Source organism: Jaculus jaculus, chromosome 19 (assembly GCF_020740685.1).
Source record: "Jaculus jaculus isolate mJacJac1 chromosome 19, mJacJac1.mat.Y.cur, whole genome shotgun sequence".
In the NCBI taxonomy this organism is placed as follows: Eukaryota; Metazoa; Chordata; class Mammalia; order Rodentia; family Dipodidae; genus Jaculus; species Jaculus jaculus.
Window position 1 is genome coordinate 18,029,122 of NC_059120.1, and position 22,091 is coordinate 18,051,212.

General features: G+C 47.4%; 1 protein-coding gene across 1 annotated transcript in view; it reads left to right on the forward strand.

Annotated features, from left to right (window-relative positions):
• Positions 1-1,152: 1,152 nt before the first annotated feature.
• Lrrc8b (leucine rich repeat containing 8 VRAC subunit B) overlaps positions 1,153-22,091 on the forward strand; it is a 104,584-nt gene continuing 83,645 nt past the window's right edge. The window contains exon 1 of the mRNA XM_045138315.1: positions 1,153-1,177. The gene's annotated coding sequence lies outside the window, so the exon portion shown is untranslated. The remainder of the gene's footprint in view (positions 1,178-22,091) is intronic.

Genomic DNA, 22,091 nt, shown 5'->3' on the forward strand with positions numbered 1-22,091 from the left:
TGACCTAGAGCTCACTCTGCAGCTCCAGGCTGGCGAAGTCAGGGCGGCTCTCCTACCTTTGCCTTCCGAGGGCTCGGGTTGAAGTGTGCGATGCCGCACCAGGCCTTGGATTACGTTTTTGCTTCTTTCGTAGGGCACAACGATACTCTCCAGATGCAGGGCTGCTTAACTGTAGGAGGCAGCTCCGTGGGGCTGTAAGATGGGGCGGACCTGCATCTATCTGATCTACTGTGAAATAGTGGCACTGGGTATAGCGGTGGTCTTTCTACAGTAGCAGCCTCTCATCCTGAAGATAAGCAAAACAAACATTGGAAAGAGGAGGATGGCACTGGAGGCCCCAAGTCTACATGAGACTGCTCAGTTTGGCTACTACTGGAATCCTCCCTCCCAGGCACTGGGCCCTGTGACCTTTCCAAGCACAAGTGGTGGCGAACACACGACAGAAGGCCCTGGCACACACCGCATCCCACCCTTGCTGGCCGCTCAAGTTACGCGATTTACAAGTTACTGGGGGGAGGGTGCCCCCGTGAGAAAGCGGGCCGCCGCAGGGCCAGGGTCCCTGGCGTAGCCCTCCCAGGGGGGGCGGGTGCTGGTAAGACCCCTAAGCCCCTGTCCCTGGGGTCTCTGGAATTCAATTTCCACCCGCCCTCACGGGTGGCTGTGCCCAGATGCCTGCGGACCCCAGGCTGGCCGCATGGCGCGCTGGGGGGTGGGGATGGGGGTGGAGAGATGGAGCGGCGCTTTGTCCCCGGCGGGAACCCCGCAGTCCCCAAAGCCGGACCAGACGCTCGGGGGAGGTGGGGGGCGCTCAGGCAGCCATCGGAGCTCCCCGGCCAGAGCAGCCATCCCCGGGGCCGCCGCAGCCTCTTCCTCCTCCTCCGCCACCGCCTCCGCCGCGCGCCCGCTGCCTCCGCCCCGTCCCCTCCTCCTGCAGCCGCGAACTTAGTCAGCGGTTCGCGCCGCCGCGCGCCCATTGGCCGTCGGAACGCGCCGCGTCACAATGGAGCGGCTCGGAGGCGGCGAGCCGGGCAGCGCCGGGGCTTCCCGCTGAGCCCGCGGCCGCCGGCAGCCGCCCAAGTGCGGGCCGCGGGCCGCTGCCTGCCCGCCCGCCCGCCAGCGCGCCCCGGAGCGGCCGCGGAGCGCACGGCGCACGGGCCCCGGGGCGGGACGCGCGCAGGTAGGTGGAGGCGGAAGCGGAGCGCGGAGGGCTGGCCACGGCCACGGCCACGGCTGCGGCTGCAGCAGGTGGGGGTGGCCGAGCAGGTGCGCCTACCTGCGTCCGCCTCACCTGGGAGCCCCGGCCACGGGCAGGTGGCGTGCTCACTGAGCGCCCGGGGGCTCCTGGACAGACTGGGGGACGGTCTCCGACCCCCCCAACCCCAAACTCAGAGCACCTCCGCTCCTGGATGCTGGGGTCATCTGGGGCAAGAGGCGTGGGTGGTCGCGCCCGGGTGGTCCCCTTGCCACCCCCGCAGCCCAGCGTTGCACCTGTGCGCGCGAGTCCTGGGGGCGCTGCAGGACAAGGTGGGCGACCCGGGGAGGGCACTGTCCTCCCAGCACGAGCCACGCCGCAGGTGATGGGGACTAGCGCCAGGGTTGGGTGGTCCCCCGTTTGCCTCCTGTCCTGGCGCCGCCTGTTGACACTTTCTGCCCCTGGGTACTGTACTGGCCTACAGTGCGGAGTTGAATCTGGGGTTTGGGAGAGAAAAAATATCAAGTGATGCCCATGTAGAGAGGGGCTCAAAGAGTTTTGTCCTGCCGGGCTCCGGCTGTTGAGAGGTCACCCAGGAAGAGGCTCAGGGTCGGCTCATTAATCTGTGTTCCCTCCTGCCTTCCCACAGTCCATAGGTTACCTGTGGTCGGGTGACATTTGTGGGAGACTTTTCTCTGGAAGGCTACCTCCTAACAACCGCTTCCCAACAAAAAGCGACAAACGTAAATTTAAAAGCAAAAAGCCAGAAGAACAGAAAGGACATTTTTGTAAACATAAATATGTAGCCAATTAAGGCAGTTTGATCAGTATATATTGAGAAATTAGGGGCTGTGCGGATAGCTCAGAGGGGCTTCGCATGGGCAAGGCCTTGGATTCAATATCTGGCCCCAACTATTCCTGCTGCGTTTTACAGAAAGACCACTCATACTAAATGGAATAGCACGTATGCTTGCTGGGCTGCTGTGGGTTCCAACCGAAGTTTAGGGCCTAGGTGTGGGAAAGTGTAGTGTGATTAAGGAACAGTTCCAGTCGCCTCCCTTGGACGCTGCCTGAAGGCCCAAAGAAAACTGACTTATGGGGCTGCGGTGACTTTCTTTTGCCCCTGGCTTTCACAGTGAACACCTCCACTCTTGAAGAGAATTGAAAGGACAGCTAATCGCCCAGGTAATTGGGCCGGTGTGACTTAAGACCTTAAGCCCTAACATGTCTGATACTGCTCTGAGCTAAAAAGGACTCTTGGTTCAGGGAGTGAGCAAAATTGTCACTAATGAGTGCACACTGAGTCATGATTTTAAATCCTTAGGTTAGAATTAAGTTTACTGTTCTTTGCAATCATGCTTCTTCAGAAAGGTGTTCCAACATGTACACCCTTACATGAAAAAATCATATTGTGATTAACTCTATTTGACTTACTAATATTGCTTTTCTTTTCTTTTCTTTTTTTTTTTTTTTTTGGTTTTTCGAAGTAGGGTCTCACTGTAGCCCAGGCTGACCTAGAATTCACTATGTAGTCTCAGGCTGGCCTCGAACTCATGGCAATCCTCCTACCTCTGCCTCCCGAGTTCTGGGATTAAAGGCGTACGCCACCATGCCCGGCACTGAGATTGGTTTTTAAGCCTGTTCCTCAAACTCCTGAATATTCTCCACTGCTGTTTTAATTTTCATAATCCTCAGGATAAAAACAATGTGAATTAAATGAAAAAAAGAAAGAAAAGGAAAAACAGCCCTAAACAATGACATTTGGAAAAAAAACATGTTATTTAAAATTTTCTAGAATAATCTATAATCTATGTGGGTATTTATCCTCAGTGGCCTAAAATTTGTCTTTTTTTTTTGTTTTCTGAAGTTGAAAGGGGAAATATTTTAAAATTTAGAATTACTCAAAGTAGTTTTAACTTGTAGGTCTTCTTTTGTTGTTTGTGTGTGGTATGCATGCTTGTATGTATGCATGTTTCTGTGTGTAGGCACATGTATGTGGAGGGCAGAGGACATCCTTAGGTGTCATTCTTCAGGAATGCCAACGACATTTTTCAAGTGTATTTATTTATATATTTGTAAATACAGAGAAAGAGAGAGAGAGAGAGGATATATGAATGGTCATGCCATGGCCTCTTGCCACTGCAAACCAATTCCAGACATGTGTGGCACTTTATGCATCTGGCTTTATGTGGGTATTAGGGAATTGAACTCTGGCCATCAGGCATTGCAAGCATGCACCTTAACCGCTGAGCCATCTCTGCAACCCCTAAAAGCATGTTTATCAACAGTTTTTATATATGTAAAAAATGAAGTTTGACCTTAGTCACCTTCTATTCCCCCTTTTGCCTCCACTCCCCCATGTCTGTAAAACTGAAACCTTCCTCCTTCCAACCCTCTACTATTTTTTGAGGTCTTTCTTCATTTTATTTATTTTTTAAGTGAATTCCAGATGCATGCACCACTTTGTGCATCTGGCTTATGTGGGTTCTGGGGAATCGAACATGGATCCTTTGGTTTTGCAGTCAAGCGACTTAACCACCACTAAGCAATCTCTCCAGCCTTCTTCTTTTTGGTGTTTTTTGTTTTTTTGAGGTAGGGCTTCACTGTAGCCCAGGCTGACCTGGAATTCACTATGTAGTCTCAGGGTGGCCTCAAACTCAAGGTGGTCCTCCTCCCAAATGCTGGGATTAAAGGCGTGAACTGCCACGCCCGGCTTTCCAGCTTTCATTTTCTTTTGACCTTCCTTCATCATACACAGTGGCGTGTTGCTGGGGCCAGGAGTATTACGGAGGCAACAACAGCTGTGAGCAGTAACTTCTTGAGACAAGGTCTTTCATTGGCCTAGAGTTTACCAGTGAGGCTAGACTTGCTGGCCAGTGAGCTAAAGAGGGATCCACTCACCCGCTCTGCCTCCTTGTAAACATTTTAAAGTTCTTTCCTTATACTTTTTTTTTAACTTTTTTATTTATTTATTTGAGAGCGACAGACCCAGAGAGAAAGACAGATAGAGGGAGAGAGAGAGAATGGGCGAGCCAGGGCTTCCAGCCTCTGCAAACGAACTCCAGACGCGTGCGCCCCCTTGTGCATCTGGCTAACGTGGGACCTGGGGAACCGAGCCTCGAACCGGGGTCCTTAGGCTTCACAGGCAAGCGCTTAACCGCTAAGCCATCTCTCCAGCCCTTTCCTTATCCTTTTAATGTTATGAATATTTTATGTTTCTTAAAAAAACTTTTTTTTTTTTTTGCTCTCCATATAAATGCCTGATTTTCATTCACTGCCTCAAGTTGAACTTCCAACTTCTTCCCCACCTCTTTCTACTACCCATTGATTTTATCAGAAACAAATGCATTTCGGTGCTATTGTGTTATTCCACACTGGGCAGAATGGTTTTCATTGCTTTCCTTATAGAATGACCATGTCTGCTCTCTGATTTTCACAGTAGTGAATGTAACAGCAAATAGCTTGGGTCTGTGACCTTCCCAACAGAAGTGTTGAGGCCCAATGGCCATGTAGAATTTAGCCTTCTACCCTGTATTGTATTAGCTGACTCTGACTGCTACTGCTGCTTTTATTTCCCAACTCTGTGTCTCTCTCCCTCCCTCCCTCCCTCCCTCCCTCCCTCCCTCCCTCCCTCCCTCCCTCCCTCTCTCCCTCTCTCTCTCTCTCTCTATATGTATATGTATATATACATACATATTTATTTATTTATTTATTTATTTATTTATTTATTTATTGGAGAGTGATAGGGACAGATAGAGAGAGAATGGGCACGCCAGTGCATGCTCCACCTTGTGCTTCTGGCTTACATTGGTCCTGGGGAATAAACCTGGTCCTTAGGCTTTGCAGGCAAGCACCTTAACTGCTAAGTCATCTCTCCAGCCTTCAACTATGTCTTTTAAAAGTTTGAACACACCTTATTACATAACATTCTTAAAAAGAATGCCTTTGGAAGACATCATAAGCCATTTTTTTTTCTTCTGGACCACTAAGATGGATCTTAACTAAAGTTGGGCCTAGCACTACTGAATCTCTGTCCTAAAGTCTTACCATGGGTGTCTATTTAGAAAGTGAACAGAGGGGCTAGAGAGATGGCTTAGTGGTTAAGGTGCTTGCCTGCAAAGCCAAAGGACCCAGGTTCGATTCCCCAGTACCTGCGTAAGTCAGTGGCATAAGGTGATGCATGCAACTGGAGTTCATTTGCAGTGGCTGCATGCCCTGGCGTGCTCATTCTCTCTCTCTCCCACTCTCTGTCTCTTAATATCTCTCAAATAAGTAAACAAAAATAAACTATTTAGAAAGTGAACAGAGGGGTGATTAAGTAAAACCCCTGTTCTCTGACTTTCTTTCTTTTAGAGTTAGAAACGACCCCTTTGCCACACAGTTTGTTTACTCCTTCAATGCTATTGTGAGCAGCGTAAAGGAAATGCATAAAACCGAGTTGTCAAGGCTGGAACCTTGACCTTTTCTTTTTGCCTTTTGGACCTGTATGCTGGTTTGGATGTGGATCACGTGATTTCCCCTGTCCCGGTACATGCTGCGTATATTTGAACTTCATCTCTTGCCTCTTGGAATTCAGTGTTTTTTTTTAATTTTATTTTTATTTTTTTATTGTTCTCCCTCTGGTCTGTCTCCTCCCCTTGTGGCAGCTGCCTTGTGGTACAGCTGCTGGTTTTCTTCTCCTCTCCTTCCTCCCCCACTGAGATAGGATCTCTAGCCCAGGCTGGCCTCGAACTCGTGACTGTCCTCCTACTTCAGCTTCCAGAGTGCTGGGACAAAAGACATGCGCCGTCACAGCCGGCCCTGCTTTTCCTCTGTGCTCAGCTCCCTGCGGGTCCCTGGTCAGTGGAGACTGAGTACTTTTCAGTAGCATAGTCCCTTGGATTCTTTTTCAGGTATGCAGAATTGAGTTTACTCAAGCCTGCCTTATTTTCTCTTCTTTAGTCCCTTTCCATCATTTCAAAACGCTTCTCCCCAGCCCCTGGATCTACTGCAAACTGAAAGTCGGAGCTCCTCTGACCCACGCTCCCCTGGAGTGTGAACTCTGCAAACCAATGGACTTGCACCTGAACTTTGCTATCACTTTGGATGACAGGATTAATTCAGATCACAAAGAGCACTGTGAGTAGGATAATCCAAGGACTTGGTGTTTGTTTCACTTGCACACTCTAGTCAGAGGGCTGTAGACGGCCAGGAGTGGTGGTACATGCTTGTCATCCTAACATGGGGGAGACTGAGGCAGGAGAATTGCCTCCAGTTCAGGGTCAACCTGGACTGCATAATGAAGTCTTATAAATACTTCCCCACCCCAGTCCCAAAGGTTTTAAATGGGCAAACCAGAGATATCTAGTCTTTTGAGAACAAAATTTGGGTACGCGTATTTAGAGCTACCATACATAGGATGTGAGGCCTCCATCCCCACCTTGTGGTCCAAGATGATGTTTCACTTTCGAGCTCTAGTGGTGGAAAGAAAAGAAGGAATGGAAGAGAAGAGAAAGGCAGGAGCTGACAGCTTCATAAGAACATTTCCTGGGAGCTTTCATGCTTATACCTAGAATTTAGGGCCTGACATGGTCTCTTGGAATAGTCTAGGGAACTTCCTTTTTTTTTTTTTTTTTTCTTTTTAGTTTTTCAAGGTAGGGTCTTACTCTAGCTCAGGCTGATCTTGAACTCTGTAGTCTCACGCTGGCCTTGAACTCACCGTGATCCTCCTACCTCGGCCTCCCAAGTGCTGTGATTAAAGGCGTCGCCACCACGTCTGGCTGGGAACATCCTTTTATGCATGCAGTCTGCCCCAGCCCCAGAGTATGGGAAGGTTTATATGCTTAGAAGAAGAGCTGTGTACTATGTGTGACGTATGCACATGAGTGGTGATGCGTGTACTTGGGCATGCACGTGTGTGGAGACTAAAGGATGTTTAGTATCCTCCTCTGTTGCTCTTCGACCTTATTTTCTTGAGACAGAGTCTCTCTCTATTTTTATTATTTTTTAAGGTAGGATCTCACTCTAGCCTAGGCTGACCTAGAATTCACTATGTAGTCTCAGGGTGGCCTCGAACTCACCGTGATCCTCCTACCTCTGCCTCCTGAGTGCTGGGATTAAAGGCGTGCACCACCACGCCTTGTGACTCTCTTATGAGCCAGGAGCTCACCACAGTTTAGTTAGACGGGCTGACCAGCAAGCCCTAGCGATCCTCCTGCCTCTGCTCACTCAGTATTGGGGTTACAGGCAGGTGCAGCCACACGTAGCTTTTCTAAAAAAAAATTATTTGAGAGGGACAAAGAGGCAGGTGGAGGGGGGAGAATATGGGATCACCAGGGTCTCCTGCCACTGCAAATGAACTGTAGATGCCTGCTTCTCTGTGCATCTGGCTTTACATGGGTACTGGGCGGTCAAACACAGGCTGTCAGGCTTTGCAAACAATTGCCTTTTAAGTGCTGAGCCATCTCTCTAGCCCACGCCTAGCTTTTTACATGGATACCAGGAACTGAACTCCGGCTTTTGCAGCAAGCACTCTTATCCATTGAACCATCTCACCAACCCCAGTTTAATATCTTTGTTTGTTTCCCACTCTAGCCCAGGCTGAACTGGAACTCACCCTTTAGGCCAAGGTTGTCCTCAAACTCATGGCGGTCCTGGGATTAAAGGCATGTGCCATGCCCAGCTCATAATGCTCTTAGTTTTATTTTATCTTACTTTATTTTATTTTTTGGTTTTTCAAGGTAGGGTCTCACTCTAGCCCAGGCTGACCTGTAGTTCCCTATGTAGTCTCAGGGTGGCCTTGAACTCACAGCAATCCACCTACCTCTGCCTCCCATGTTCTGGGATGCGTGCACCACCACGCCCAGCTCATAGTATTTTTAACCAACTATTGATTTGCTTAGTCACTTACTGTGTGCCAGACACTGGGGACACAGTGATAAGTCCTCATTTAGATTGCAGTATTGGCCGGGCATGGTGGCACACGCCTTTAATCCAGGCACTCAGGAGGCAGAGGTAGGAGGATCATGGTGAGCTCAAAGCCATCCTGAGATGACATAGGGAATTCCAGGTCAGCCTGGGCTAGAGCGGGACTCTACTTCGAAAAACCACACACACACAAGTAGGTTGCAGTATTGGAGGAGACATGGAGCAGTTGCTACAGACAAGTGGAGGTAGCCATGGTGAATGCTGTCAGGAGGGAGAGAGGGGTCCCGTGAGAGCAGGCGCAAATGCACCACAGAGACGCTTTAGGGGGACTTGAGAAGCAGGACGTTTAATGAGTGAGCTGCAGCGATTAGCAAGGATTAATGTGCTCTAATGTGAGTTTAGACACAGATAAGTCCATGCCAAGACAAGGACCTGCAGGCTTCTAGCATTGTTCCAAAACATAAATAAATAAATAAATAAATAAATAAATAAAGTCATTTCATAATGTTTGGAGCTATCTTAAAATAAGTGTCTATAAAGCCAGACATTGTGACGCACGCCTTCAGTCCCCATGCTCAAGGAGGCTGAGTGGAAGGATTGCTATGAGTTCAAGCCTGGCCTGGGCTACAGAGTGAGTTCCAGCTTAGCCTGGCCTAGAGTGAGAGCCTGCCTCGAAAAACAAGCACACAAAAAATCAGTGTTTACGGAGTTGGAGGTGGAGCTCCGTTGTAGACCCCTTGCCTATAAGACGTACGCGCACACAGTAAATAAAATAAGCTTATATAAAATACAGTTTTGCAATGGAGGCTACCTGACTCGGGAAGAATGTAATTCTTTGACGATGTGTGCTGTACTGACCGGCTTTAAATACACATGCTTTCTTGGTAGACCAAGCTGACATAGCTGAGAAAGGAAGCTGCAAAGTAGGAGCTTTTCAGACTTGGGCAGCTGGCTGCTGTGCATCGTCTGTGGCCAGTAGAATTTGAGGCACGTGGCCAAGTGGGGAGAGGCTGTCTGGAAGAGAATCAGTAGCTCATAACATGGACCAGAGAACGAGAGTCACGGATGGTGCATTTCAGAGGGCTGGCTGGACTCCTCTGCCTGCGATGGCCAACGCCAGGGCCAGTGGACAGCCACCATGTCCAGCCCATGTGTGGCTTTCAGGTTTGTGTAGGCAGGAAGCCAGCTTGGCAGCAGACGCCATTGGCAGAAGGGGCCATTTATCCTTGCCCTGTACGGTTGAGCTTTCTAAAGGGGGAAATTAATGTGTGTATGTGTGTGTGTGGGGGGGGGTTGTTACCCCTCTAATCTCTGCAACTGCCTGTGTTCCATGTCCCCTACCTTGCAGCGACCTGTCGGCTGTTGGACTGCAGATTATCTGTTGTAAGGAGTGGACGCATTTAAGGCGCGCTTGATTCAGCTAAAGTTCATTTCTCTAGGCAGAACTAAATGGGTTTGTTGCTGGCCCCGTTTCAGGGCCGAGGCAGACAGCCCTGTGCCGAGCCCTGACTTGCTTTCCAGCAGCAGTCCTAAGTGACGGAGACGTTTCCCGCAGCCCCGTGGTGTGCATGGTGAGGCAGGTTCCCAGGCTCTCCCGGGCTCTGCCCATACTGCCCTCGGGTGCCACAGGTCTCTCGTTGCCATTATCCTCCAGGTGCCCTTGTGCCTGAACTTGTTCTGGGTTTATCCGTGCTCCTTGAATTCTCATCTCATTGGCACTGAGCTCACTGCTCCCTGGGGTGGGGGGCTCTCCGATGTATCCTGTTCTTCCCTGATGCATGTACCCCTGATAACTCCCTTCACCTCGATGAAGTGTTAGCTCAACTGTGACCTCAAAGGTCCCTTCCTTGGCCACCTGTGCCCATGATCCCTGTCCTCATCAGCCTTTTTAAAAAATCTTTTTTAAATATTTTATTTATTTATTTGAGAGAGGGGGTGGTCAGCTATATATAGACAGAATGGGCACACCAAGGCTTTCAGCCACTTCAGACGAAATGCAGACGCTTGTGCTACCTTGCGCATCTGGCTTTACATGAGTACTGGGGAATCAAACCTGGATCCTTTGGCTTTGCAGGCAAGCACCTTAACCACTAAGCCGTCTCTCTCCAGCCCCTCAACCTTTCAAACTGCGGTTTACGGTTTGCTTCCCCGTGTTCTGTCCCCTTCACCACCACCAGGATGTCAGTCCTGTGAACGCAGAGGTGTGTCTCTGTGCCCGGCCTGCTCTAAAGCCTGCTGTGGATTGGGAGCAGCCCAGAACCGATGTGTGTAAGGGCGGCAAATCATTTTATCCCACCGGGCATACACTGGGGCTGTCGATACCTGTGATGACACACCTCAGTGCATGTGTTGGCTCATCTTGGTTGTCACCTTGACATCATGGAGACAGGTCGGAGGTACAGTGGTTGGCCTTCTCGTCTCCTGACAAAACACCCAACCAGAAACAGCTTATGGAAGGAAAGGGTTTCTTTTGGTTTTTGCTTTTTTTCTTTTCCAGTTTTTTCAAGGCAGGGTCTTACTCTACCTCAGGCTGACCTGTGTCTCACTCTGAAGTCCCAGGTTGGCTTCAGACTCACAGTGATCCTGCCTCTGTCTCCTGAGCACTGGGAGTATAGGAATGCACCACCATGCCCGGCGAGTTCTTTCATTTTTATTTTTTAAAGGAAGGGCCTCACTCTAGCCCCGGCTGACCTGGGCTAGCTTATGGGCCCGGAGTAGCTTATGGAAGGAAAAGGTCTTCACTTTCTTTTCAGTTTTTTCAAGGGTCTCCAGCTCAGGCTGACCTGTATCTCACTGTGTAGTCTCAGGCTGGCCTTGAACTCACAGCGATCCTCCTACCTCAGCCTCCTGAGTGCCGGGGTTAAAGGCGTGCGCCACCCCCTGTGGCTTGGCTTCCAGTTTTGAGGGGAGCTCTCATCATGGCTGGGAAGGCAGAGCAGCTGGCTGGGCGGGCGTCACATCTCCACAGGACAGGGAAGGAAGCGGTCTATGGGTGGGCTTGGAGCTGGGCTCTGTTACCTCCCAGCAACACACCTCTTCCAGAAAGGGTGTGAATTCACCTCCCAAAGGCCCCATAACTTTCCCAACTTGTCACCATCTGAGGACCAAACATTCAAAACACATGAGCCCACGGGAAACATTTCATTCAAGCTACCACAGTGTGTCTGTGATGGCTTTTCCTGGTTAGTTTATGCCAAGACCCACCTTCAATATGGCCTGAGCGCTTCCATAGGCAGGGTTCCTGGGCTGTGTAAAAAGTTAGCCCGTGTTTTCATCTCTCTCTGCCTCCTCACTTTTGGGCTGAATGTGACCAGCACCTGCTGCCTTTCCTTCCTGTCTGTGGTGGACCCTAACTTCTAACTGTGAGCCAAAATAACCCCCTTCCATCCTCAAATTGCTTCTTTATTGGTCACAGCAATGAGAGAGTCAGTAATTCATTGAACAAATAAGGGCCTGGAGTTAGTGGCCACTCTTCTTTCCCCCACACGACGCTTTATCTTTAGGTCCTATAGTTTTGTAAATAGCAAAATGTTTACCAGGTCATCTAACCCAGAGAAATACGGCACTGGACCTTGTGCTGTGATTCTCCGGCTTTATTCCCCGCTGCCCTTCCGCTTGTGCCACCGGTGGCTGATTGATGGAGAGGACATGTCCTTTAGTTTCTTCCTGTAGTTCCCTTCCTCCACAGTCTCTTTGCTGTGTGAACCTGTGCTAGGAGCACCGAAAATTGTCTGTGTGTGCATGTGTGTGTGTGTGTAAGAGTATGGGTGTGGTATGTGCACGTGTGTGTGAAGATGTGTGCACCTCACCTGGAGGCCAGAAGAGTGTTCTCTTATCGCTTACCATTGTATTTATTTATTTTGGTTTTTTGAGGTAGGGTCTCACTCTAGCTCAGGCTGACCCAGAATTCACTATGTAGTCTCAGGGTGGCCTCGAACTCATGGCGATCCTCCTACCTCTGCCTCCCGAGTGCTGGGATTAAAGGTGTATGCCACCACATCAGGCCTAGTCATTGTATTTCTTTCCTTGTGCTGGATTGCCCTCTCATTCTCTTTTTCTCTCCCCCCACCCCCAAGCTGCCGTCCTTCAGTGAGCCTCAGCTATTCTTTAGCCTTCCCCACCCCTGCCCGGCTCTCCCTCCAGTAACTGAGGTTACAGACATGCATGGCCTTGCCAAACTTTTTATGTGGGTTCTGGGGAGTTGAACTTGGTGGTGTCTGGCCAGAGATGCCCTTGTGCTTAAGGGGCAAAGGCCTTTTCCCCAGCCCACCAGAAACTGTCATCGAATTGAGGATTTAATTTGGGATCTTGAAATCTTGCCTGTCTTTCGCACCCAGGCCCCCCTAACCCCCAGTTTGTTGCGCACACTACACTGCACCCACTAATCTAAAAGGTAAATTTCATCCCGCTGGATGGCACCTTTTGCCAGTGAGCAAGTGCTAATGCCTGGATGTACTGATCATAAAGGCTTCCTTTGTCTGGCTTGTGCCAGTGCCCAGCTCCGCCTTCGGTGTGCCCCCAGCGCGTGCACCATGGATCCTGTGCAGCGACCCCCCGACACACCCGCACACAGCCACCCTGAGATACTTGTGACACAGAGGGACGTTCTAGGAAGCCAGGTGGCTTCACTCCATGGCTGTGTGCCTTCCTGTTACCTGGGATGCTCTTGACGAGCCGGTGCTTGACGCCAGTCTGCCACAGGGGTTGCGGTGAGCCAGCCACCCCCACCCCCCCCCCCCGCCCACATGCCCATCTTTCAAACTCACATGAAGTGTCCTTGTAAAAACCACGACTGACACCTTTCTTCTGCCGACCTGCGCCAGAGGCTTTTCCCTCCCCTCGGTCTCCGAGCCTTGTACACTGACCATGGCCCAATGCCAAAAGCAGCGTTCCCTCCAACCAGGTGTGCCTTCCAGGTAAAACATAGGTTTTGTTTCTCTCTCTCTCAGCTTGCTGGGCCAGGCCTCAGCCCTGACATGCTGCGAATGCTCAGTAATGCGGATCCGGGGGGACCTGAGGAAGGCCATCCAGCAGGCATGCTCCCCTCTCCAGAGCGCCATTCATGTCACTAGCTTTCCACTGGTATCTAACCAAGACTTGGGTGAACTCGCTTGTAAGGTTAGGAGTTCTAAGACACACTATCCTTGGTGTAAACAGGTATCAGGTGGACAGTTAGTGAACTAGTGGTAATTGAACTGTTTTCAGAGTCAGTTCAAGGGATGCTTAAGGTAGCTTTTATACTCTTTGTTTTTTTCTTTCTTTCTTTCTTTTTTATTTTTTTGGTTTTTTTGAGGTAGGGTCTCACTCTAGCCCAGGCTGACCTGGAACTCACAATGGGGTCTCAGGTTGGTCTCAAACTCATGGCCATCTTCCTACCTCTGCCTCCTGAGGGCTGGGATTAAAGGTGTGTGCCACCACGCCCAGCTATTATTTTTCTTTTTTTTTAAAAAAAGATATAGTTTTAAACATTTTATTTATCTGTTTTTTTATTTATTTGAGACACAGAGAGGGAGAGAGAGAGAAGAGAGAGAGAGAGAGAATGGGCACACCAGGGCCTCCAGCCACTGCAAACTCCAGACCTGGAGAATCGAACTTGGGTCCTTAGGCTTTGCAGGCAAGTGCCTTAACTGCTGAGCCATCTCTCCAGCCCAGCTTTTGTACTTTCTGAAACAATCTTGCTTTGTCTTTCTGTCAGAAGTCAAAGTTTTAGATGGCTTTCCAAGACTAGTGGCTCACAGATAGTTTAAAATGGCATCTCTGTATTCTTGGAGAATTTTGAACGCTGGCTGCTTCTGTTATACTTTTTAAAGTTAATATCTAAATGTTTTATCATTATTTTAAATAAGGGTAAAAGATGATATTTGTGAAAACATAAAATATTGTTTAAGACCCTTGTCCTACAAGCTTGCCAACCCTAGTTCCATCTCCAACACCCATATAAAAGCCAGACAGGAAATGGCTCATGTATCTGTAATTCCAATGCACCTACTATATTGGCCTTCCCAGCAATAAAGCAAACAAACAAATAAGAGAGACCTTGTCACAAACAAAGTGGCAAGAGAGAGAACCAAAACTTCAAGGTTGCCCTCTGACCTCCGCTCATGTTCTGTGGCATGCACATGCCATGTACACAATTACTTAAAAAAAAATCACTTTTTATTTATTTATTTGAGAGCAACAGAGAGAGAAAGGCAGATAGTTACATAGATAGAGAGACATACAGACAGACAGAGACAGAATGGGTGTTCCATGGCCTCCAGCCACTGCAAATGTGTGCCCCCTTGTGCATCTGGCTAACGTGGGTCCTGGGGAATCGAGCCTTGAACCGGGTCCTTAGGCTTCACAGGCACGTGCTTAACTGCTAAGCCATCTCTCCAGCCCCCAAATCACTCTTTTAAATCTACCCAGTGGAAGCGAAATTAAATCCCAAAATGCTTTGGTCCCCATTGTTACCCATCATTTAAGACACACAGAAAGAACTTTTTTGTAAAAGTCAGGAAATTTATGTAGTTGTTTTGGTTGTAGAAATTATTTTTATTCCTTTTTTTTTCCTTTATAATTTGATTCCAGTGTAACAGTCTTATGTTTGGAAGCCTTTCTTTGGTTACCATATTATTCTCTTGGGACACACACACACACACACACACACACACACACACACACATATATATACACACACATACATGCAAACACAGCTTACACATGTACAAACAATATGTCTAATGTGGTTTTTAAAATTTTACTTATTTATTTGTTTGAGAGAGAAAAAGAGGCAGAGAGAGACAGAGGAGAGAATGGCATGCCAGGGCCTCCAGCCACTGCAGATGGACTCCACATGCGTGTGCCACCTTCTGTATCTAGCTTATGTGGGTACTGAGAAATTGAACCTCCATCCTTAGGCTTCGCAGGCAAGCTCCTTAACTGCTAAGCCATCTCTTCAGTCCCTCTAAGGTGGTTTTTAATTCATATCACAGTAAAGCTCTAATGATGAAATAAATTTTTTATTGTTGTGACTTTTGCTAGCACACAACTGACCATAGCAACAAATCTATTAACTTCTAAAAAATAAGAGAGATAGAGAGATGGGTGTATCAGGGCATTTAACTACTGCAAATGAACTCCAGGCACATGTGCCACATTGTGCATTTGGCTTACATGGGTGCTGGGGAATCAAACCCAGGTCATTAGGCGTTGCAGGCAAATGCCTTAGCCGCTTAGCCATCTCTCCAGCCTTGTTAAAATTTGACCCCACAGTGATTACTGACACCCTGTCTTGAGAGGAGGACCCTCAGTGGAATAGGGTTGCAGAAAAGATGATGAGAGTATGACCAGTTTGCAATATGTTAATATATTAAAGCTCTCAGTAAAAATATTGATGAACAATTATGATACATACATGAACTTTTATTACAAAGTTATTCCTTAATGAGATGTGGACTTTAAAGTAGTTTATTGATGCATAGGTTAAATATTCTTACTAGATTAAGAAAAGGCTTTGTAACCAAATGCTTAACAAATCTTACCACACAAGTAGGAAGGAGCACAGACAGTATAATTCCAATCCTGAACTTCTCAGTACATGCCACAGCTTATCTGGAGATTGATCACACACACACACACACACACGCACACACACACACACACACACACACACACACACACACACAAAGGTTTTTATGTTCTTCTGATGCTGGTTGAGGTCAGTTCCTCCTCCAGAGCAAAGGAATGGCAGCTTCCTCCAGAGCCAAAAGGATTTGCTTCTCAACGATGGCAGTTTTTCATTTTCCCAGTGCCTGTAACCCTGTGCTTATTTCAAAACAACTCTCTGCTTAGCAGCTTGAAAATTGTATCCCCAAGGTAAGACAACATAAGCTGACTTTTCTTTTTCAAATTTTTTTATTAACAACTTCCATGATTATAAAAAATATTCCATGGTAATATCCTCCCTACCCCCATTTTCCCCTTTGATTCTCCATTCTCCATCATATCCCCTCCCCCTCTCAATCAGTCTCTCTTATTTTGATGTCATGATCTTTCCTCCTCTTATGATGGTCTTGTGAGGTCATGGATATTCAGGCCATTTTATGTCGGGCGGGGGGCGGGGAGCATGTTGTAAGGAGTCCTACCCTTCCTTTGGCTCTTACATTCTTTCTGCCATCTCTTCCGCAATAGACCCTGAGCCTTGGAAGGTGTGATATAGATATTGCAGTGCTGAGCACTCCTGTCACTTCTTCCCAGCACCATGATGCCTTCTGAGTCATCCCAAGGTCACTACCATCTGAAAGGAGAAGATTCTCTACCAACAATGAGAATAGCATTAATATAAGGGTATGAACATTAAGAGAAGTGTTTACTGGGCAGTTTGATAAGCATAGTATATACACTTAGCCAGACAGCAGCAGACGTTACACCCCTAGGACTCATGACTACCCCAGTTTTAAGTTTTCAGTATCAGGGATGTATTCCCTCCCATGGAGTGGGCCTCCAGTCCAATTAGAGGGCAGTTGGTTTCCACCATGACGGACGTGCCACTATTGCACCCAGTGGCTCATTTGGCCTGGCTGGCCAAATTTAAGACTTGCAGTGTCCACTGTTGAGTATCTTCACTGGTGTTTTCTCTTTCTCCCATTGAACTACATGTAGAATGGATTCTTCCAGCTTTCTGTCCCATAAACTGACTTTTGAGAAGTAAGGCTTGCCCTTCTTTTGTAATGTAGAAAAATGACAAATTTAAAGGGGGGTGGGTGGGAAGGAGAAATAGCTGGAAAGAACATTCAAGTTGTGGGGTACTTGGAGGGTTAATTGATTTGGATATGGATTACACCAGAGTATCTCATACCAACATATATATATATATATATAAAAGGCAGCCAGGTGTGGTGGTGCATGCCTTTAATTCCAGCACTTGGGAGACGAAGTAGGAGGATCACTGTGAGTCCAAGGCCAGCCTGGGACTACAGAGCGAGTTCCAGGTCAGCCTGAACTAAAGTGAGACCCTTCCTCAAAAAAACGAAAACCCCCAACCCATAAACAGACAAAAATCTTGTCAGCCAAATTAGCTGTTAGAGTAACATGCCCCTTTAAGAAAGGCACTTTCAAGCTGGGTATGTTGGCACATGCCTTTAATCTCAGCACTTGGGAGGCAGAGGTAGGAGGATCGCTGTGAGTTTGAGGCCACCCTGAGACTACAGAGTGGATTCCAGGTCAGCCTGGGCTAGAGTGAGACCCTACCTCAAAAAAACAAAAGAAAAAAATAATTAAAAAGAAAGTCACTTTAAAGGTTGCTTCTCATTGTTAGAATATATCATTCCTTGAAATATCACAATGGAAGCTAATTGGGTACCAGAGTGTCACCAGGATATATTTTTTAATTTTTTTATTTTTAAAATATTTTATTTTTGTTTATTTGAGAGAGAGAGAGAGAGAGAGAGAGAGGAAATGGGTGTGCCAGGGCCTCCAGCCATTGCAAACAAACTCCAGACACACGTACCACCCTGTGCATCTGGCTTATGTGGGTCCTGGGGATCCACACTGGGCCCTATGGTTTTGCAGGCAAGTGCCCGAACCACTAGGTCATCTCCCCAGTCCACCATCATACCATTTAAAAAAACTAATGTATTTATTTGCAAGGAGAATGAGAGAGGATGGGTGCACCAAGGCCTCAGCCACTGCACGCGGTCTCCAGATGTGTACAGCTCTTTACACGAGAACTCGGGAAATCTGCCTCTTTCTCTCAAATGAGTAGATAGATATTTTTTAAAAAAGATATTAATGAGTCATACCTTTGGGGGGGATATGTGGGTGGCATCTCCTTCTCCCCCCGGACTGGAGTCCCAGATTTGGAATAAAAAGGATGAAAGGAGAAAACTTGCTTGTGAGCACTGATGTGTTCCTTCCCTGCCTCCTGACTGATTGAGATGTAAGGAAGCAGCCTTCTGCCATGGGGCCTTGCTTCCATGATGGCCGGTCTTCACTGAACTAGCTTAAAAAAAGTATTTTCATTTATTTTATTATTATTGGTTTTTCGAGGCAGGGTCTCACTCTAGCCCAGGCTGACCTGGAATTCACTCTGTAGTCTCAGGGTGGCCTCAAACTCACGGCGATCCTCCTCCCTCTGCCTCCCAAGTGCTGGGATTAAAGGCGTGCGCCACCATGCCCAGCTTTCATTTATTTATTTGCAAGTAGAGAGAGACAGACAGAAAGTGTGCCAGGGCCTCTAGCTATTGCCAACCAACTCCAGGTGCATGAGCCACTTTTGCACCTGGCTTTATGTGGGTACTGGACAATCAAATCTGGGGAATCAAATTAGGGTTGTTATGCTTTGCCGGCAGATGCCTTAACCAGTGAGTCATCGCTCCGGCCCTCACTGAATTATTAGCCAAAATAAATCCTTCCTCAAGTTGTTTATTGCCAGGTATTTGGTCACAGCAACCAAAAAGTTACTAGTTCAATGGGCAAGTACTGTGCCTATGATACACATGGGGAACTCAGGGCCATTGAGGATGTGTGGCTTAGTTAAGCAAACCTCATACTTAGTGCAAGATCTGACAGACCAAAATCCAAGAGTTTTCCTTCACTCTATTGCCTGGCCATTTCATAGGTTATTTTATTTTATTTTATTTTGTTGGCTTTTTGAGATAGGGTCTCACTCTGGTCCAGGCTAACCTAGAATTAACTCTGTAGTCTCAGGGTGGCCTCAAACTCACGGCGATCCTCCTACCTCTGCCTCCTGAGTGCTGGGATTAAAAGCGTGCGCCACCATGCCCAGCTGGTTATTCTTATTTTTTAAAATTTATTTTTATTTTTATTTATTTATTTGAGAATGACAGACAGGCTTTATAAGCAAGCAACTTGTACCACTGAGCCATCTTCCTAGCCCTTTAATTTTATAGATCTAAAAAAATTAATTCTTTAAGAGATTTCTTTGGAGCATTTAATATGAGCCAGGAATTGCACAGGAACTGGGAAGAAATCCAACAGTGAAGAAAATAGAGACAAAGTCTTTTGTATCTGCACCATGCATCCCAGAGCAGTGGAGATGGCCAGTCAGCCAATGCAAAGCATTGAGTCATAGACCAGATGTGACAACCAAAAATAAAATGTAGTGAGGAGGTAGAGGGTGCTTGTTAATCCAGGGGTAGCCACATGTTCTGCTTTGCCACTTTGTGACAGGATCTCAGGTAGCCTTGAGAAGCCTGGAATTTACCACGTAGCCAGGGATGACGTTGAACTCCTGATCCTCCTGCCTCTACCTCCTGAGTGTCAGCATTACAGGTTTGTGCCACCATGCCCCATTTATATGTCAGTGGGGATTGAACCCAGAGCTTTGTGCATGCAAGACATCCTACCAAGTGAACTGTAAGGTTCACGAGTGACCATGACCACACAAACCACTCTGAGGCAAAGGATGGAAGCTTTTATTTGGGAAAAGCAAGAGCTGCCAGGGCTGGCTCACAAGAGGGGGGCACAGCCAACCTGCGATTGGAGATAGTGGGCTTGATAGGGATTCTTCAATTGGGAGAAGGCGAGGAAGGGAAAAGCACTTGTTTGTTCTTTCTATTAGGTAGGGTGTGAGACCAGAACAATGAGCAAACAACTTATGAGATAAGGAGGCAGGAAACCATGACCTGGGGCAATTTTAGGCAAGGAAGGGATAGTGGCTTGAGGAATGTGGATAGCCTACTTCCTTAAGTCTCTGTCACCCTTCTGCTGCCCTTGGTGATTCCATTTTGGGAGCCTGTTCTGACCTAACATTCCAGCCTTTTGTTAATGATAAGAGATGAAGGTTAATTTTTTCATGCTGATCATAGGGGCCATGAGTTCTTATGGGAGAGGCTGGATAATGCAGTCGATGGGTCTCTCTTTGGGGCAGGTGATGAGGCAGTTTCATGGTGGCTAGAGGTGACAGAGTTGGGAGATCAGTAGTCAGCGCCAGCGTAGCATGTTGTAACGTCTTGGTTCCTGAATGAAACAAGAGATTTCTCTCATACCATCCCTGTATTGAGCTGGCTTTGGGGCAGTCACTGGTGATACCTGTTATAGAGAGGGTGAGGGAGATGGGTTCTGCACACCCTGTGAGAGGACAGAAGAAAGAATTAAGGAGCTTGTTACCTTTGTCAGCAGCTATGACATCAAAATGCCAGGTCCAAGGGGAGGATGAGCATTCCGAGGCAAGGGAGAGAGGGCTTGGAGCAAGAGAGAGGAGGCAAAGGGCCATCAGGAGGCACATTTGGGGATCAGGGCAAGAGTAGGAACACAAGAGTTTAAGTTTGAGAGTGCCCATTGGGGTGGCAGTGTGCTACTCCCCGGATGAGGTAGGGTTAGGGCTAGGGAAGGAGGGGATGAGGAGGAGCTCTGATTCTGGCTAAGGCAAGTGGGAGGAGCTGGGGTCAGCGTAGGTGAAGTTCAGAAGTCATCAGGGACAGGCAGAGACAGAAGGCCTGAGTTAATGTTAGAGTTTAATATTAAGCCAGCATCAGACAAGGGAACCTATTAGTCAGAATCTTTGTTTATATTGTAGTTATATTTTTCTTACTGGGTGATTAAGAACATGCAGGCTGTCAGAATTAACTGTACAATTTGGAGGTCAATAATGTCACTGTAGGAGAGATTATTAGGGACCTATGAGTTCTGTGACTCTCAGCAGTGTCCTTGCTAGGATAAGGCCGTGCTGACCAAGTGGCCCTTCCTCTTTTGGGAAGCCTGGAGGACTGATTTTCCTCTGATGTCACTCTCCTGTTGCAGATACACTGATTCGGAATTCATTCCTGGGTCTCCACATCCTCTCTGATCAAGAAGACAGGTAACTTACCAGAGGTTAGAGGTTAGTAAGTGTCCCATCATCTCCTGTGGCCTTCTGACCTGGGAACAGGAACCAAAATATTGGTGATTGTTTTATTTTTTTTTATATTTTTAAAAATTTTTTATTTATTTATTTGAGAGCGACAGATACAGAGAGAAAGACAGAGAGAGGGAGAGAGAGAGAATGGGCGCGCCAGGGCTTCCAGCCTCTGCAAATGAACTCCAGACGCGTGCGCCCCCTTGTGCATCCGGCTAACGTGGGACCTGGGGAACCAAGCCTCGAACTGGGGTCCTTAGGCTTCACAGGCAAGCGCTTAACTGCTAAGCCATCTCTCCAGCCCTGGTGATTGTTTTAAATCCAGTGTTTCTAGTTGATCTTGGCTTTCACATGGTTGTTAATCACTCAGGGAGACTGTACATTATCTGATTAGCAAGATATTACTTAAAAGGATGCCGAATCTATCTGGATATCAAAGCAGGTATGGTTAGAGAATGACACAATAGTTTAAAATCATTCTGATGAGCGTTTAAGTTTACTTGTCAGGTGACAGTGTAAGCTATATCTGGGACATAGAAAGTGTGCACATTCTATCTTGTAAGTATCTGTCAGTTATAGGTATATGAAGAACATTTTTGTAGCCCTGAAAGCATTTTGTCAATTATTTTATCAATAACTTTAGGCAATTGATTTAATCTAGAAAGTATATGTCAGGAAAAAGACAAAACAGTATAAAAACTTGACATCTGTGTTTGAAAACAACTTTGGCTAGTATGTATACCAATGTAAATACCAATTACTCCCCTCAAAAAAAAAAAAAAACTGGAAGCAGAACAGCAATTTAAGATTATTTTTTCAGGGCAGGAAACATGTCTTAAGTATCAGTATCTTTATAAGTAATGAGCTTAAGGTACCAGAAATGAGATAATTAATTAAATAAAACCTTGACTGAGACTGATTATACATAGCTCAAGAATAAAATGAAACCTGATCATTGCTGAGTTAAGCAAGCCCGATTGTTTTTTTCTTCTTTTTTTGAGAGCGACAGACACAGAGAGAAAGACAGATAGAGGGAGAGAGAATGGGCGCGCCAGGGCCTCCAGCCCCTGCAAACGAACTCCAGACACGTGCGCCCCCTTGTGCATCTGGCTAACGTGGGACCTGGAGAACCGAGCCTCGAACCGGGGTCCTTAG